At 42.2% G+C, this 18263-nt stretch overlaps 1 non-coding gene across 1 annotated transcript; it reads right to left on the bottom strand.

Moving 5' to 3' along the window:
* Positions 1–1299: 1299 nt before the first annotated feature.
* Positions 1300–1437, bottom strand: LOC114816760. The gene has a single exon (XR_003764569.1). It is a non-coding gene; the product is annotated as a small nucleolar RNA SNORA7 (small nucleolar RNA).
* Positions 1438–18263: the final 16826 nt, after the last annotated feature.

Raw genomic sequence — 18263 nt, 5'->3', positions numbered from 1 at the left:
TCTGACTTCCAAGCCAGTGCTCTAGCCATTAGGCAACACTGCTTCCCAGGAATACAGCGAGAACTGCAAAACAATGGCAAACATATCAACAGTTGCATAATAGCCATCCAGTGACTATAGCTCTTGAAATATTGGACCTAATTCCTAATTTTAGACCTAATAAAAAGCAAAAATGTAGTTATTTACTGTAAGGTGGTGAAATGCCACATTATGACTATTGAGAATTATTAAAGCTTTCCAGAAATTGTAGTTCAGTGAAAGCTTTCCAACACAAACTATTTAGAAAGTTAGATTTTGGGAACATGTCTATCAACTCTGTTTTATTGTACTATCCCAAGCTCTTAGTACAGTGCTCTGCACATAGTAAGTTCTCAATAAATACAACTGATTGATGTCTGGGCTTCCAAATATGAGGAGAGCTGGTTGATTTATACTTAATAGAGGAATTTACAGTGGTAGAATATACAGCTCTTCTATCCCTTTTGCATTAATCTGTGCTAATTTAACTAAGAATCAATCAGCAGCATTTATTCATTCATTCAATCAATCATATTTATTGAGAGCTTAGTGTGTGCAAAGCGCTTTACTAAGCGCTTGGAATGTACAATTCAGCAACAGAGATAATCTCTGCCCAACAATAGGCTCACAGTAGGCAAAGCACTGAACTAAGCAGTTAACACCAACTCACCCATCAGTCAGAGCTCTTAAAAAAATATGTGTCTATAGTGTGCTGAGGACTGTACTAAACACTTGGAGTAGTATAGGAAAGTGAGAAAGTACTTTTCCTACCCTCTTAAGATTGTGAGTTCCTTGACGACCAGCAACCCTGTCTAATGCTCACCGGTGTATTCTTTCCCTTTGCTTGGTATAGGTCTTGCCATAACATAAGCACTTAATACTGTTTCTACATTACTTCTTCCTCTTTAGCATCCCCTCATTCAAGTCATTTCGATGGCTTAGAAATACCTCTCTCTTCAAATCTGGAAGATCACAGCACTCCCTCTAATTGCCCATTTTCTCCAACATGTCTTCCCAAAGTAATTTCAGGTATCCAAAGTTATATGAACCATCTGCCAGTTCTCATATTTGTCATATGTAGTCTTGTCTTACGCCATTGAGTCATTTCCGACCCATAGGGACACTATGGACATAACTCTCCCAGAACTCCCCATTTTCCATCTGCAATCGTCTGGCAAAAATACCAAAGTGGTTTACCACTGCCGCCTTCCGTGCAGTAAACTCAAGTCTCTACCCTTGACTCTCTCCTATTCCGCTGCTGCCCAGCATGGGTGAGTTTTGACTTGTAGCAGATTGCCTTCTACTTGCTAGCCACTGCCCAAGCTACAAATGGAATGGATCGACCTCTGCTTGACTCTCCCTCCCATAGCTGAGACTGGTAGAGTACTGGAAACTCTCCAAGTGCAACCCTGAGAGGGGAATCATACGTAGTACTTCTTCCTATTATTGGAATTTATTCATATGCATTTTTTCAACTGTGCTTTCAATTATTTGATTACTATATTTGTAATTAGAGTACAAAGTTCTTGTTGGCAGAGAATGTCACTTGCTTCTTTTATACATCCAAAGCTCCTAGTAGTGTGCTTTACCTCCAGTAGATACTCAATAAATGTTATTAATGATAATAATAATGGTGGTATTTGTTAAATGCTTACTAGGTGCAAAGCACTGTTCTAAGCGCTGGGCGGATACAAGGTGAACAGGTTGTCCCCCATGGGGCTCACAGTTTTAATCCCCATTTTACAGATGAGGTAACTGAGGCACAGAGAAGTTAAGCGATTTGCCCAAAGTCCCAAAACTGGCAAGTGGCAGAAATGGAATTAGAACGCATGACCTCTGACTCCCAGGCCCAGGCTTTTTCCACTGAGCCATGCTGCTTCCTTTTCTACCACTATTACTGTAAGAAGTAGCGGGGGCTATTGAAAAGGGCACGGGCCTGGGAATTTGCAGATCTGGGTTCCAATCCATTTACTTACTGTGTGTCCTTGGGCAAATCACTTAACTTCTCTGCCTCAGTTTCCTCATCTGTAAAATAGGGATTAAATACCTGTTCTCCCTCCTTGCTTAGGCTGTGAGCCCTATGTGGGATCTGATCATTTTTATCTACTAGACATAGTAAGTGATTAACCAATTCCACAATTATTACTGCTCCTACCTCTATTCCTCTGGTTTCAAGAGGGAGATACAGCTATTTACTCTCTTGGTAATACATTTAACAAAGAATACTTTCTCTCTAATGGCTTCAAGCACAGATTTTCTCCTAAACTCATCCTTCCTAGTCCTCTCCCATCCATGCTGATCTACTTGGAATTGATAGACTTCATGTGAGTTCTCTGTCCATTATGCAGTTCCCTTGCCTGGCATCTCTGACTCTTTTGAGAAACAGCGAGGTCTAGTGGAAAGACCCTGGGCCTGAGAACTAGAAGAACTGGTTACTAATCTTGGCTCTCATCTTGCCTGCTGTGTGAACCTGAACAAGTCACTTAATTTACCTCTCTGTGTCTCAGACTACATATCTGTAAAATGGGAATTCACTATCTGATTCTCTCCTACTTAGACTTTGAGGCCCACGTGAGATGGCGGTCGTGCCCGATCTGATTATATTGCATCTACTTCCATGCTTAAATCAGTGCTCAACAAATACCACAATGATTATAATTTGTCATATTTGACCATTCATGTTCATTTAAGAATGCTGCTTAACAAAGCTTGAATTGCGCTATTCAATTTTACAGTATCAAATAAAATCATATGAATACAAAATATAGCCATTAAAATTAAGCCCATTTATTCAAGATATGGCATTCCATATAAGCTTAGCAATGCTGAATTTAAGAAATTTGCACTGGGATGTGACTTTTTCCATTTTACTTTTAGTGTCCCAAATAGGGAAATAGGTTAGCAGAAAATGGGGTCAAAATGGAACTGATATTTGCAGAAGGGAAATATTCTGAAAAGGTTGCCATTATTAATTATTTGGCATTATTAGATGACTGAATTAATCTTTTGGGAAAGGATGATGGTAATCTATGTTCATTTCTAGTAGGCAAATCAGAACTTAAAAACAAAATTGGAAAGTTAAGTTATGAGAGAAGGGACATTTAGCCGAAACAGTATGACAAGAAGGGGAAAACAAAGCTGAGTTACTGCAAGTGTTTCATAGTTTGCCTAGACATAAGAAAGGTGGTAACTGGTTTGTTCAGTGGAAAATACTGAGAGGTAAGATAATGTTTTTGTGGAAGGATGCCAAGACCTAATGAGGCAAACCAGAAAAGGGGTAGTTCTAAAAAGGGAATAGGGGATTTTTATAACTACAACCAACTGAGAATATCAGAAAGGACAGGAATTTCAAATGCATACTGAAATACAGTGGAAACCCAAGGAATAAGGGCAATATTGAGGGTGTTTATGACAAAAGATAAGATAGCTTAAGATCAGCTAAAGTAAAAAAAAACCTATAAAACTAATTTAATCAGTTCAAAGTAAATAAAATAATTAAATAAGTAAATAAAAAATAATTCTTGTATTAGTTAAGCATTCATTAAGACAGAAAAAAAAACTATGAGAAGAGTATGCTGTTATCCAGGCAGATAGTTTCTGCTGCGGTGACCCCTGTCTGATGTTGAGGGAGGTGGTGGCCATTCACCTTAGCTGTGAATCAAGTGGAGTCCAGGATCCTGGCCCAGAGTGTGCCCTCGGCTTCCCGGGGTGTGGAGGGGGAGGTGGGGAAAGGGGCGGTGAGGGAGGAAGTGGAGGAGCAGGGAATTTCTGCTTTCCTGGGAAGCAGCATGACCTAGTTGAAAGAGCACAGACCTGGGAGTCAGAGGACCTGGTCTCAGAGGACCTGGGCTTTAATCCTGCCTTTGTCAAGTGCCTGCTGTGTGACCTTGGACAAGTCACTTAACCTCTCTGTGCTCAGTTTTCATCATCTGTAAATTGCAGATTAAGTACCTGTTTACCCTTCAACTTAAACTGTGAGCCTCATGTTGGACAGGAACTGTGTCCAACCCGATTAACTTGTAACTACCTGAGCAATTAAAACAGTGCTAATCACATGGAAAGTTCTCAACAAATCAATAATAATAATAATTCAGTTGAGTGGCATCAGCCATGTGATGACTAACTGACTAACAATTGACTGACTCACTGACAGACAGAAATTACAGAGATAATTTATCCCTATTTTAGAGAGATTAAGCAAAATGTCCAAGATTAGGTCACCGGTGGGAATGGGATTAAAATTTGGGTCTCCAGGCATACAATCTGGTGCCTTTCCACTAAACTACCCTAGCTTTTGAGCTGTTTGACACCCATGCCCATTGCTCTTGCCAGTTCAACCACTTAAATCCCTCTTTAAACCCTCTGTCCTCACACCTACCCAATCTCTAGCCCTTAATGATCTTGCCTCCTGCTTTATTTATAAAATTAAAGCTATAAGGAGTGATCTCTCTAAAATCTCCCCAGCTTCTCTCCAGTCTCTCATTCCTCCTGCCCTTTCTTCAACTCTTCCATCTTTCCAAACACAATATCTAGAGGAGATCTCCTGCCTTCTCTCAAAATCCACCCCCTCTGTCTGCTCACTCAACCCCATTCCTTCACACTTTATCAGAACACTCACCCCCTCTCTTCTTCCCTCCTGACCACCATCTTCAAGTGTTCATTCCCCAGTGGCTTCTTCCCCATTTCCTTCAAACATCTCCATGTCTCCTGTATCCTGAAAAGACCCTCCCTTGATCCTATGGCTCCCTTCAGTTAACACCCTACCACCCTCCTACCATCCCTCTCCAAGCTCCTTGAGTGAGTTGTCTACACCTCCTTCAATTTTCTCCTCCACCCCCTCCAATCTGGCTTCCATCCCCTTCACTCCACAGAAACCACCCTCTCAAAGGGCACAGATGATCTCCTTCATGCCAAATTCAAAGGCCTCACTCCATCCTAATCATCCTTGACCTCTCAGCTGCTTTTGACACTGTCGATCACTCCCTTCTTCTAGAAACATTATCCAACGTGTCCTAAAACCTTTTCATTTCATGGCATTTCTTGTAGTTACATCATTTCCTAATAAGCTAAAGCAATATTTCTCTGTACTAATTCAATGTATAATGTGTATGTCTCATTCAGTTGTGCCACCAAATTTCCTTTGTCTTCACTTCACCAGAAGCAGCGTGGCTTAGTGGAAAGAGCACAGGCTCAAGAGTCAGAGAGTGTGGGTTCTAATCCCAGCTCCACCACTTGTCTGATGTGTGATCTTGGGCAATCCACTTAACTTCTCTGTGCCTCAGCTATCTCATCTATAAAATGGGGATTAAGACTGTGAGCCCCGTGTGGGACCACCTGATTACCTGGTATCTACCCCAGCACTTTGTACAGTTCTTGGCACATAGTAAGCACTTAACAAATACCATTATTATCATTATTATTATTATTATTCACTTAACCCAATGCATTCATTCTTGGTCAGTTTGATCCCCTTCTTTGAACTGTTTGTCTACTCTGAGACAGTGTAATTTATAAGGAATAGAGAAAATCTATCACCTTATGGACCTCTGTATTGACAGATTCAAAGAGAACAAAGAGTTCTGCTACCTCATTGTGACCCAGGATTCTCTCAGTGCTACTGATTTCCAAGTTTCATCAGTTCCCGCAGGTTATGTCTGTTATTTTTCTCTTAGTTGAAATAGTTTGCATGCTATCAAGTTGAATCAAATTCACCTTTTTTTACCTGAATTTCCAACTTCTTCAGGTACATTTGGGGTCTGCACTCTGTTCTCCATGTTTGATTTTCCTTTGATTCAGTATAGACTGAGAAGATTGTTAGTATTTTGCTTTACTTTTCTGTCAGATTATGAAAATATTAAATAGTGCAAGACTAATACCTATTTCCCTTGAAATTGCCCACAGCTGTTTCCATTGCATTTTCTTATTATGCCTCAACACATTTTTCAACCCATGTGATTCATTTAGACACATATTTGCAAGTTACATTTTCGTTAAATATATAGGAAATATCTTACTAAAACAAAACTAAAAAAGAGAAGTAACATGGTTTAGTGAAAAGAATATGGGCTTGGGAATTAGAGGATGGGTGTTCTAAACCCAGGTCCACCACATGTCTGCTGTGTGACCTTGAGAAAGCCACTTAACCTCTCTGTGCCTCAGTTGCCTCTTCTATTAAATGGGGATTAAGACTGAGAGCCCCTTGTCGGACAACCTGATTACCTTGTACCTACCCCAAGGCTTAGAACAGTTCCTGGCACTTAGTAAGTGTTTAACAAATGTCAAAATTATTATTATTATTATTAAAATGGTGTACTCATCATGCCTTCTGTATACCAACATTCCTTTTGGGAAAACTAAGCCTCATTGGATTTCTAAATGTCTTGCATTCCTCCTTGACATTTAAGACCTCAATAGCCTGATGCTCAGATTTTCCTTTTCTTATTGAGATGAGCTGAATGCATTCCCTATGGGTCCAACCTAACATGGGACTCTCACGTTCCTTTTCATGTTTTTGGTCAAAGAGCATTTCTAACTCTGAGTCGGGTTTTCTTTCAATCTCTCAATGCAATGGGTGCATCAATAGGCCTTAGAAGCACTCCCCATCTCCCAATTTTCCCTGAGATTCGGAAACCATAGTTCAATGCCACAGATCCTCCTGTATTCAATCACTGTATACATGTTTTCATGGAACCTGTGTCATTTTGGAGAGGATATTTTGATTGAAAATTTCTGATTCTGCCCAGATTTTGCTCAGAGTTTAGTGTCACACGAATATCTGACAAACCCAGTGCATGGTTCTGTACAGGGTAGACTTTTTCTACACAACTCAGGTACTGCTCTAGCTAGTTAATGCCCTTAATTGGCCCCCTGGATAAATGAATTTTAAGTGAAAGAGTGTGAAACAAAGTGCAATTCACACAGAAAATAATCTGAAGTGAATCAATGTGTTCCTATCATCCAAAAAAGTTGAATAAAATAATATAAACATATGCTTAGAGTGATGAGATAGAGTACCTGCTGCTCCCCATCCCAGCTCCCAGGGGCCACAACATCCTCCTCTACTGGCTCGCCCCATTGTTTCCCCAAAGCCCCACGCCGGCTTTCCTATGTGTCACCAAGGAATCTCCACCCCAACCTGTCTTCCAACACTCTGGCAAGAAAGAGAAAAGCAGCCATGGCCCATCATCACCACCACAAAACCTCAGGAAGTCTGTGGTTGCTGCAGTACTAATGACCACTGCACTCTGCACCATGAGGAACCTGAAATTATACTCCTCTAGCAAATTATACTCCTCTAGCCGCAGTATCCTATTAAGTTTTGTTTTCAGTCTCTTTGCTGTCTACTGTTTTGCTTCATCTCTCCTTATATATTTGTCACCAACCCTCTCTCCTCCATTTTATTTTTAGGTTGGGAGCCCCTCGAGGTTACTACCACTAAGATTACTACTAGTAGTGAAATAGCATGACCTAGTGGAAAGAGTGAGGACCTGGCAGTCATAGGATCCGGGTTCAAAGCCCAGCTCTGCCACTTGCCTGCTGTGGGAAACTTGGGCAAATCACTTCACTTCTCTGTGCCTCAGTTCCCTTATCTGCAAAATGGAGATTTAATACCTGTTTTCCCTCCTATTAGATAGTGAGTCCCTTCAGAAACCCGATTCTCTTATATCTAACCCAGCACTTTGTATATAGTGAGCATTAACAAATACCACACTTAGAATTATTATTATTGTTATGATTACTTCTACAACACCATTATCATACATGATGCAATGGTAGTATAAATATGTACTAATAAGCATCATTAATTGAAGCAATTTGATTTTAACATACATATCAATAAAAAGCACAATTGATCTCACTAGATATAGTGATAGTGATTTAGATATAGTGATTTGATTCTTAACATCAGACATTTGAGAGATCATAGTTAACTGAGAAATTTAAGCCCTTAAGATAATTGCAGCACCTAACTCTACTAAGAGAACCGCATTCAGGCTATATGTGTGTATATATATGTGTGTACATATATATGCACCTGTATATATGTGTGTGTGTGTATATGTACATACACACACGTGCACGTGCACACACACATATATATGCATACACACACATACACACACATTAAAGGTTGTATGACACTGATTGAATTGATGAGAGGAGAAATACACTTCCCCAGTTCCATTATCATGGTTTGATTGGGTCAAACAGCCAACTGATCGGTTGAGGTTCATGGGATTCCAATACTGCACTAGCGTTAAGACTGATTTAGATATTTCTTCCTTCTTGTAAACAATGTGTGTGTGTGCGTGTGTGTGTGATATATATGTGTGTGTGTGTGTGTGTGTGTGTGTGTGTGTGTAATCTCCATTTCTTACTTTCAGTTTGTTACTTCATTGCATTAGTTGAAGTCATGATGTTCTGTACTAAATCAATCTGGGGTTACTAACTTTAATTGATCAATAGTATTTGTTGAGCTCTGATTGTACAAAGAACTATACAAACCCTTGGGAGGGTTCAATAGAGTTAGTAAATATGATTGAATGCATAGACATGATCTCTGCTCTCTTGTATTTTTCTATTGCAAATAGGGGGAAGCACTGGAGGTTAAAAATATAACCATAAGGGGAACAGGGAGTTTAAGTACCCAAGTACTTAGGAGACCTGGAAGTACTGAAGTGGCATTTGAGGATGGGTGAAGGTGCAGAAGTAAAAGATTAATCCTGGAAGCCATCCTGAATGAGATAGGCTTTCAGAAGGTCCTTGAAGATGGGGAGAGCAATGGCCTGCTGAATCTGAAGGGGGAGAGAAGTCCAGATAGAAGAGAGGGGGCGAGCAAAAGGTCAGCAATGAAAAAGACAAGAATGAGTCAGAATGTGTGAGTTGGTGTGAGAGGTAGAAAGCAGGTGAGGTGGAGTGGAGTGGGAGAGGACTGAGAACTAGTAGCAGAGAGAACAGGGACTTTTCAGTAGCACTATTACTGGATTGTAAAGTCCTTGGGGGCTGAAATCGTGCATACTAACTCTTGTACTAATGCTTAGTACACCGTGTTGCTGCACAGAGTAAGAACTCTATAAACTTCATTGACTGATTGGAAAAGCACTATAAGGAAGGACATTATAATGAGATATTGCTGGGAAGTGAAAGGTTAACTGACAATTCAGATGATTCAGGCCAAATCAATGCATGTGAGGCCCTGAATTGTCTATTTCATTCATTCATTCATTCATTCAATAGTATTTATTGAGCGCTTACTATGTGCAGAGCACTGTACTAAGCACTTGGGATGAACAAGTCGGCAACAGATAGAGACAGTCCCTGCCGTTTGACGGGCTTACAGTCTAATCGGGGGAGACGGACAGACAAGAACAATGGCACTAAACAGCGTCAAGGGGAAGAACATCTCATAAAAACAATGGCAACTAAATAGAATCAAGGCGATGTACAATTCATTAACAAAATAAATAGGGTAACGAAAATATATACAGTTGAGCGGACGGGTACAGTGCTGTGGGGATGGGAAGGGAGAGGTGGAGGAGCAGAGGGAAAAGGGGAAAATGAGGCTTTAGCTGCGGAGAGGTAAAGGGGGGATGGCAGAGGGAGTAGAGGGGGAAGAGGAGCTCAGTCTGGGAAGGCCTCTTGGAGGAGGTGATTTTTAAGTAAGGTTTTGAAGAGGGAAAGAGAATCAGTTTGGCGGAGGTGAGGAGGGAGGGCGTTCCAGGACTGCGGGAGGACGTGACCCAGGGGTCGACGGCGGGATAGGCGAGACCGAGGGACGGCGAGGAGGTGGGCGGCAGAGGAGCGGAGCGTGCGGGGTGGGCGGTAGAAAGAGAGAAGGGAGGAGAGGTAGGAAGGGGCAAGGTGATGGAGAGCCTTGAAGCCTAGAGTGAGGAGTTTTTGTTTGGAGCGGAGGTCGATAGGCAACCACTGGAGTTGTTTAAGAAGGGGAGTGACATGCCCAGATCGTTTCTGCAGGAAGATGAGCCGGGCAGCGGAGTGAAGAATAGACCGGAGCGGGGCGAGAGAGGAGGAAGGGAGGTCAGAGAGAAGGCTGACACAGTAGTCTAGCCGGGATATAACGAGAGCCCGTAATAGTAAGGTAGCCGTTTGGGTGGAGAGGAAAGGGCGGATCTTGGCGATATTGTAGAGGTGAAACCGGCAGGTCTTGGTAACGGATAGGATGTGTGGGGTGAACGAGAGGGACGAGTCAAGGATGACACCGAGATTGCGGGCCTGTGGGACGGGAAGGATGGTCGTGCCATCCACGGTGATAGAGAAGTCTGGGAGCGGACCGGGTTTGGGAGGGAAGATGAGGAGCTCAGTCTTGCTCATGTTGAGTTTTAGGTGGCGGGCCGACATCCAGGTGGAGACGTCCCGGAGGCAGGAGGAGATGCGAGCCTGAAGGGAGGGGGAGAGGACAGGGGCGGAGATGTAGATCTGCGTGTCATCTGCGTAGAGATGGTAGTCAAAATCCGTGAGAGCGGATGAGTTCACCGAGGGAACTATTTGTGCTGTTAGCCTCTAGTAAATGCATTAGATAATTGCTTGGTTCATCTCCTTTACTGTGTAGACATCAACAACAATCCTTGGCCTTCAGGGACAACCTACCCATCTATGTCCCTGAATCAGTGAAAGATTTCACAGTATTTTGGAGCCAAGACTTGTTTACAGGAAGGAGGAAATAGCTAAATCAGTCTTAACACTAGTGCAGTATTGGAATCCCATGAACCTCAACCCATCAGTTGGCTGTTTGACCCAACCAAACCATGATAATAGAACTGGGGAAGTGTATTTCTCCTCTCATCAATTCAATCAGTGTCATACAACCTTTAATCTCACTGACTAATCCTCCCAGGACCAAGAGAATTGTTTGTGGATAATATTCCTTCAGAAAATTTGTTCAGGGGTTGAGACCGATGTTAGTGTAGAAACCACGGATCAGTTAAGTCAGAATGAAGAAGCACCATATATCTAGTGGAAAGAGTGTGGGCCTGGGAGTCGAAGGACCTAGGTTCTTATCCCAGCTCTGCCACTTGTCTGTTGCGTGATCTTGGGCAAGTTGCGTAACTTCTCTCTGATCCAGTTTCCTCATCTGTTTAATGGGGATTAAATACATATTCTCACTCCTACTTGGACTGTGAGACCTATACAGGTCAAGGACAGTGCCTGACCTGATTCTGTTATAGCTATCCCAGGGCTTAGTACTTGTGTTGCCACATAAACACCTAACCAATACTAATGTGAGCCCCTGAAGTGATAGGGACTGTATTTAGTCTCCATTTTTGTATTATTTCCCCAGAGTTCACTTCAGTGCTTGCAAAGAGTAAACACTTTTTTTCCCATGGTATTTGTTAAGCACTTACTTCCCTGTGGTCCCCCTTCCTCCCCCTCCCCCCCCCCACCCTCTGCTCTTCCCCTTTCCCTTCCCTCAGCACTGTGCTTATTTGTATATACTATTTATTACCCTATTTATTTTATTAATGAGGTTTATATCTCCTTGATTCTATTTATCTTGATGATGTTGTCTTGTTTTGCTTTGTTCTCTTTTGCTTTGCTGTCTGTCTCCCCCGTTTAGACCGTGAGACTGTCATTAAGCAGGGATTTTCTCCATCTGTTGTTGAATTGTACATTCCAAGGACTTAGTACAGTGCTCTGCACATAGTAAGTGCTCAATAAATACTATTGAATGAATGAGTGAACTTACTTGGTGTCAAACCCTGTTCTAAGTGCTGGGGGAGGGAGAGGTACAAGTTAATTAGGTCAGACACAGTCCCTATCCTGCATGGAGATCACAGTCTAAGTAGGAGGGAGACCAGGTATCCTCATTTTACAGTTGAGGAAACTGAGTCACAGTAAAGGAGATGAAGCGACCAGTCATCCAGCAGACAAGTGGCAGAGCTGGGATTAGAACCCAGATCCTTCTGACCCCCAGACCCATTCTGTCTCCACTAGGCCACATTGCTTCTCAATAAATATTATCACTACTAGAGGGAATATTAGAAAAATTTTAGATACAATTAAACAAAGCATCTAAATTGCAAAACACGTATTTCACCCAGTGGATACTCAATACATATCCACACTTAATAACTTAAAAGGTTTATTTTTTTCCTGAAAAATTGTCATCCCAAAATAAGAGCTCATAAGTCCTGTTGGAAAATTTACCACCAGGTAGAGTGCCTTTGTACACATAAGCTATTTTCTGAAATGAAATTAGCTTTTAGATGTTCTGTTTAATGACAAATAGCCTTCTGGAAGAGGTGAGAATTCCAAGGCTGTGGAAATTGGGAAGGTTGTGATTAATTTTACTTCAACCAATGGCTTAATTAATCAATTAATGATTTTTCTTATTCAAAATTCAGCAATCAGGCCCTTACAGCCACCCCTAGTATTGTACATTTCAATTGATATATTCTTCTATTTAAGCCCTCCATTATTCACCTATCCATCTTTCCATTCTTTCTCCTCCTGTAGATGATTTAGTCTATATCAGTTTGCCCCCTCCCAATTAGACTGTATTGCTTCTTGGGTCAGGAAGTGTGTCTTTCACCTTTATTTTATTCTTCCAGGTTCTGAGGACAGTGCCTCGCACTCAGAAAGCACTCAACAAACACCACTGATTGGGAGGGATGGAGGACAGAAAGAGTTAAAGGAGTGATGGAGGGAGGAGAGAACTGGGGGGAGAAGAGAAAGGAAGGGAGGGAGAGAAAAGAGAGGGAGTAGTCCACAATCCCTTTCTTTGTACAGACAGGAATTAGTGCGAGCACCAGGCTCCAAACAGGTTAGGGTGAGGAGTGGGAGCGGCAATGGGCTATGTACCTGGATGACTGGGCTAGTGGCAAGAGGGAGGCTGACCAGTCTGATTGGACCAGGCCAGGCCAGAGAGTGTCCATTCAGTGCGACCTTACACTTCTCACCAACAAATACCCCAGTGATGCCATACTCCCTGCACATCCTCTCTTGCACAACAGTCTGCTACAGAATGGTGACCCTCCCTGGAGCCGTGCTGGGCTCAGTAAAGGGCAGAGGCTGCCCCACTGTCCCTGTCCTGCCCATGACAGCTTCCTGCACCTGTACCTCCTGTTCCCCTCTCATACCAGTGTTAAACCAGGTTGCAATCACAGGAAATGGAATGCTGGAATGGCTCAATTCAAGGCTCTCTATCTGGTCTCCCCTCTTTACCTTCCATTATCTTCACTGGTCAAAACCCATCTTAGGGTCCTTGTTCCTCCCAAGCTAAGATGCTAATTGTACCTTGCTCTCAATAATATCATCCCCTCACAACCCACTGTGCACACCCTTCCCACTGCTTGGAATTCCCAGTCCCTTCTAACAAATCTGCCCCCCAGGTCCTTCCTTGGCTATAAAGGCCTCCTAAAAAGTAGCTCCTCTAAGAGTTATTCCCCAACCATTTCCTGGTCCTCTAGACTGTGGGCTCATTTTGGACAAGGAATGTGTCTGTTTATTGTCCTATTGTACTCTCTCAAGAGCTTAGTAAAGTGGTCTGCACAGAGTAAGCGCTCAATAAATGTGATTAAAAGAATGAATGAATTAATGGGTGAATGAATGCATCCATTGTCACATGAGCCTGATTGTTCATACATTATTTATTTATTTATCACTATTATGACTGTTTTCCTTGTCCCCATTCTACACTGTAAACTCATTGTGGGCAGGGAATGTGTTCGTTAATTTTTGTATTGTACTCTCCCAAGCACTTAGTACAGTGCTTTGCACACAGTTAGCACTCAATAAGTGCTCAGTCAATTTTTCCATAAAGTGAGTTTACATGTTTTAAATAGAACATTATAGAGGAATGAGGGAATGTTCTTCCAATAATGTGCATCTATGTGGAATGAAGGTGAATTTTCTCTAATGCGGGGTTTCATGACTACTTAACCTTCAATTCTAGAAGAACTAAGTGTATATTATCTGGATCTACGTAGCACTCCTAATGTATAACAAGACAAGGTAGAGCCCAAGCCTTCTATAATTGCATATTCCCAAGGACATATAACTCCTCCCACAATAGACACTCAACAAATACTGCTGCTCTTCCTTCTGCTGCTGCTACTGCTGATAATGATGATGATTGTGATGATGATAATTATGATGATGATTAACCTTATAAACCACGCTCACCCACACTGATAAAATTTCACTGCCTCTAGCATCGAGGCAGCATTACTGAAATGGAAAGACCACAGACCTAGTAATGAGGAGACCTGGGTTCTGATTCTGATTTTGTCACTTGCATGTTGTGTGTGATCACAGAAAAGTCATTTAACTGCTCTGTGGCTCAGTTCCCTCATCTGTTAAATGGGGATTCCATGCTTGTTCTCCCTCCCCCTTGGCCTGTAAGTTCCATGTGGGAGAGAGACTATATCTGGTCTCATTATCTTGTATCTACCCAAGCTCAGAATAAAAGGATTGCCACATAGAAAGTGTCACAATCTTTATTATTCTCAAACACAATAGACAGTGTGAATACTGAACACTGTGAATGAGAAGCAGCACGAACTTTTGAAAAGAGCATGGTCCTGGGAATCAGAGGGCAGAGTTGCCCTCTCCCTACTCCAGTCCATAATTTACTCCTCTGCCCAGCTCATTTTTCTACAGAAACAATCAGGACATGTCGCCCCCCCTCCCAATCCCTCCTCAAAAATCTCCAGTTGTTGCCTATCTACCTTCATATCAAACAAAAATGCCATCCCTAGTCAAATCCACCAATTACTCTCCCCTCCTTCAAAACCTTACTGAAGGCACATCTCCAGGAGCCTTCCCACACTAAGCCTCACTTTTCCTCATCTCCCACTCTCTTCTGAATTGCCCTGACTTGCTCCCTTTGCTCTCCCCACCGCCCCCACAACCCCACAACACTTACGTATATACCTGCAATTTTATTTATTTGTATTGATCTCTGTCTCCCCGACTCCAGACTGTGAGCCCATTGTGGACAGGGATTTTCACTGCTTATTGTTGTATTGTACTTTCCCAAGTGCTTAGTACAGTGCTCTGAAGACAGTAAGAACTTAATAAAGACAACTGAATGAATGAATAAATGAACTGGAGGGTGTTGCAGGATCAAGACAGGGTTTTGTTTTTTTCCCCATAGAATGGGGATAGAGGTACATGATTGAAAGCAGTGGGAAAGAAGCCATTGGAGAATGAACAGTTGAAGATGGCTATCAGGGAGAGGAATAATGAAATGGCAAGTACTTTGATAAGGTGTGAAGGGATGGGGTCAGAGGCACAGGTTGAGGGTGTATTTTAAGAAGAGGTGGAAGATCTCTTCTTGAGATACTGTTTAGAAAGATGGGTTAGACGAAGAAGGGGCAGGAGGAGGGAGGGCCTGGAGGGGAGTAGGGGAGATCATACCCAAAGGTTTCAATTTTCTTAATAAATTACATAACCATGTCATTATAGACAAGAGTTGCAGGATAACAGAGAGTTTGAGAAGGAAATTAAACAGCTGAAAGAACTGGTGAGAGCAATGGGCATGGGGGTCAGTAAGGATAGAGAAATAATCAATGCCCCCAAAGTAGGGATCATTTCTGGCAAACAATATCAATATTTTTCCTACTGACAATTCTCTGATAGCGCATGGGCCTCTGAGTCAGAAGATCATTGGTTCTAATCTTGGGTCCGCCACTTGTCTGCTTTGGCCTTGGGCAAATCATTTCACTTCTCTCTGACTCTCTGATGACTTATCACATCAGCACAATGGGGATTGAGATTGTGAGAGGGAGAGAGACTGTGTTCAAGCTGATTTTTTTGTATCCACCCCAGTGCTTAGAACAGTGCCTGGCACATAGTAAGTGCCTAACAAATTCCATCATTATTATTATTATTTATTCTAAAATTTCAAAGTGTTTTGCTAGTTCTGCCCAGAATATGAATTAATCAATCAATTAATTGTATTCTTTGGTTACTTACTATGTGCAAGAACATTGTACTAGGCACTTGAGAAAGTACAATAAAACAGAGTTGGTAGTCACATTCTCTACCCATAACAAGCTTACAGCCTAGAGGGGGAGATAGACATTAATAAGAATAAATAATTCATAATATATGAAAATGTTTTCATAATTGCTGTGGGATTGGGGATGGGGAGAATATACAGTTTTCAAAGGTCCCATATTGAGGTGCATAGACAAAGCAGATGGGATGGGGAGCCAGGGAAAAAAATTGCTTAACTGGGGAAGATCTCTTGGAGGAGATCTGACCTAATCAGAACACCATTTCTGATGCCAGTATATTCACCTGATTCTAAAAGCAGTGAGAGGTCACCAGTCCAACCTCTTCCTTCTGAATCAGCCCATTTCTCACGGGAGTGAAAGATTTGTCCAAACCAAAGCTGCCCATCTGAACAGAAACATATTCTAATTGGTCAGAACACTGCCTCAACTAATGCTGGTCACTGCTGGAAGATATATCCTCCTCCATTATTGGGAGGTCGATTGGAGAACAAATGAAGTGGAAATGCAGGGCTACAGGTCCTTCAGGAGAAATAGCCTTCAGCCAGCTTGCACCACCAAAATTCTAAGGCTATGATGTCATGGAAAAAAAATCCCTGACTGCACCAATTCATCGTATCAGCTCTGAATGTACTGTGATTATGTGCAGCACAAAGCATTAGGATCAGATAAAGCATTAAGATCAGATCCCTGTAATACGAGCTAACAGGTACCAAGTCAGATATTATTAATGCCAGAACAACTCAGGCTGATCTTAGAAAATTTTTTGAAATCTGGTTAGATGTTTCTGGTACATACAAGTAATTGATACTGCCTAATAATATCTGGTAATCCAAGATGTTATCTGTGAACTTCAAGATTCTTGACGAAATCAATGTCATAATCAGTAAATTGTATTCAATGAGTGCTTACTGTGTGCAGGGTGTTATGTTAAGTTCTTGAGAGACTGTAACACAACAATATAACAGACATATGATCATCTCTGGAATTGTTATGGGGCGGGGGCTTATTCATCATTATATTAATCATTACTCCTTTTCTTCCTTAAACAGCTCCTGGAAAATTCCAGCATACTTCTGGAAACCAGGTAACAGGGTATGGCCTTTGTCTGGGTCAACTCAAGAACCATGGTCAGCAGGAGGTAGCCTGCTCATCCCATGTTCCGTAGCAGCTGACTCATGCATGTGTTATTTCTGGGTATTCTCCTCCTTAAATTCCACCCAAAATTAATCCCGTTGTTAAATTGGGGATCCTTGTTGGTCTCTGTTGGGTCCTTAACAGCTCCTATTTTTTCCCATCTTGCACAGGCAGGATTTAAGTATCTCTGCTTATTGAACCCCAAATCCCTGCAACCTAGTTACTGCCATTACCTCTTGTCTGAAGCCCAGACATCTCCCAAAAGGAAGGGAATCATTTAGAAATCAGCCTACCATCCCCTTCCCAGGGATGGATGCAGGAAAGTGGCAGAGGAAATGCTCCCTTTCTCTCCTGTGGCTTTCCAGGTTTCCCCAGCACCCAGAGCTTCCTCCCTAATCCTACTGCAGGCAGGCACTAAAATCAGAGATCTTGGTAATTGCTAATAGAACTCCTGCAAGTATTATTCATTATTAATTAGGCCACAGAGAAAGAGAATCCTGATCCAAACCATCTCTAGCAAGCCCTGTTACCCTCCCTTGGCTCCCCATCCCCTCTCCTTTAGTACTGGAGGGCTCTTGTTTCTCTGGTCCTTCTTACTCTCTTCTCCTGGAGCATCCCAGGTTCCAGGAAAGGTTCTCTGAGATCTTTTAGCAGCCAGAGCAGAAGTGTGTCAGTTCCTCCACTCAGGGTCAAGGGTCTTACTCCTCCAGGGTTCTACTGGACCCCCTAAGCCTTCCAGGTATCTTAGCCATCTAGGGAAGTGAGGGCTTAGTTGGGGAAGGCCTCTTGGTGGAAATGTGATTTCAAGAGGTTGTGAAGGTGGAGAAAGTAGTGGTGTTTAAGTTAGTACTTCAACATCCATGTAAATGTCCCTGACAAGCCTTTCATTGTTCACTTCCTCTCACTACTCAACTCCAGTGCCCTCTTGCCCCACTCCATCTTACACACTCATCAACTTGGGCACATACTTGATCTCATCATATCTAGTCATGGTACAATCTCTACCCTCATCAACTATAAAATCCCTATATCAGACCACAACCTCCTCACCTGCTCTCTTTTCTATAGAACCATCACCCCCAAATCTGTCAGTTTCCCCATAGAGAACTTTACTCTTTTAACCCCTTCCAA

This window comes from Ornithorhynchus anatinus, chromosome 14, assembly GCF_004115215.2.
Source record: "Ornithorhynchus anatinus isolate Pmale09 chromosome 14, mOrnAna1.pri.v4, whole genome shotgun sequence".
Lineage (NCBI taxonomy): Eukaryota > Metazoa > Chordata > Mammalia > Monotremata > Ornithorhynchidae > Ornithorhynchus > Ornithorhynchus anatinus.
This window is presented reverse-complemented; position numbering and strand designations above follow the sequence as displayed.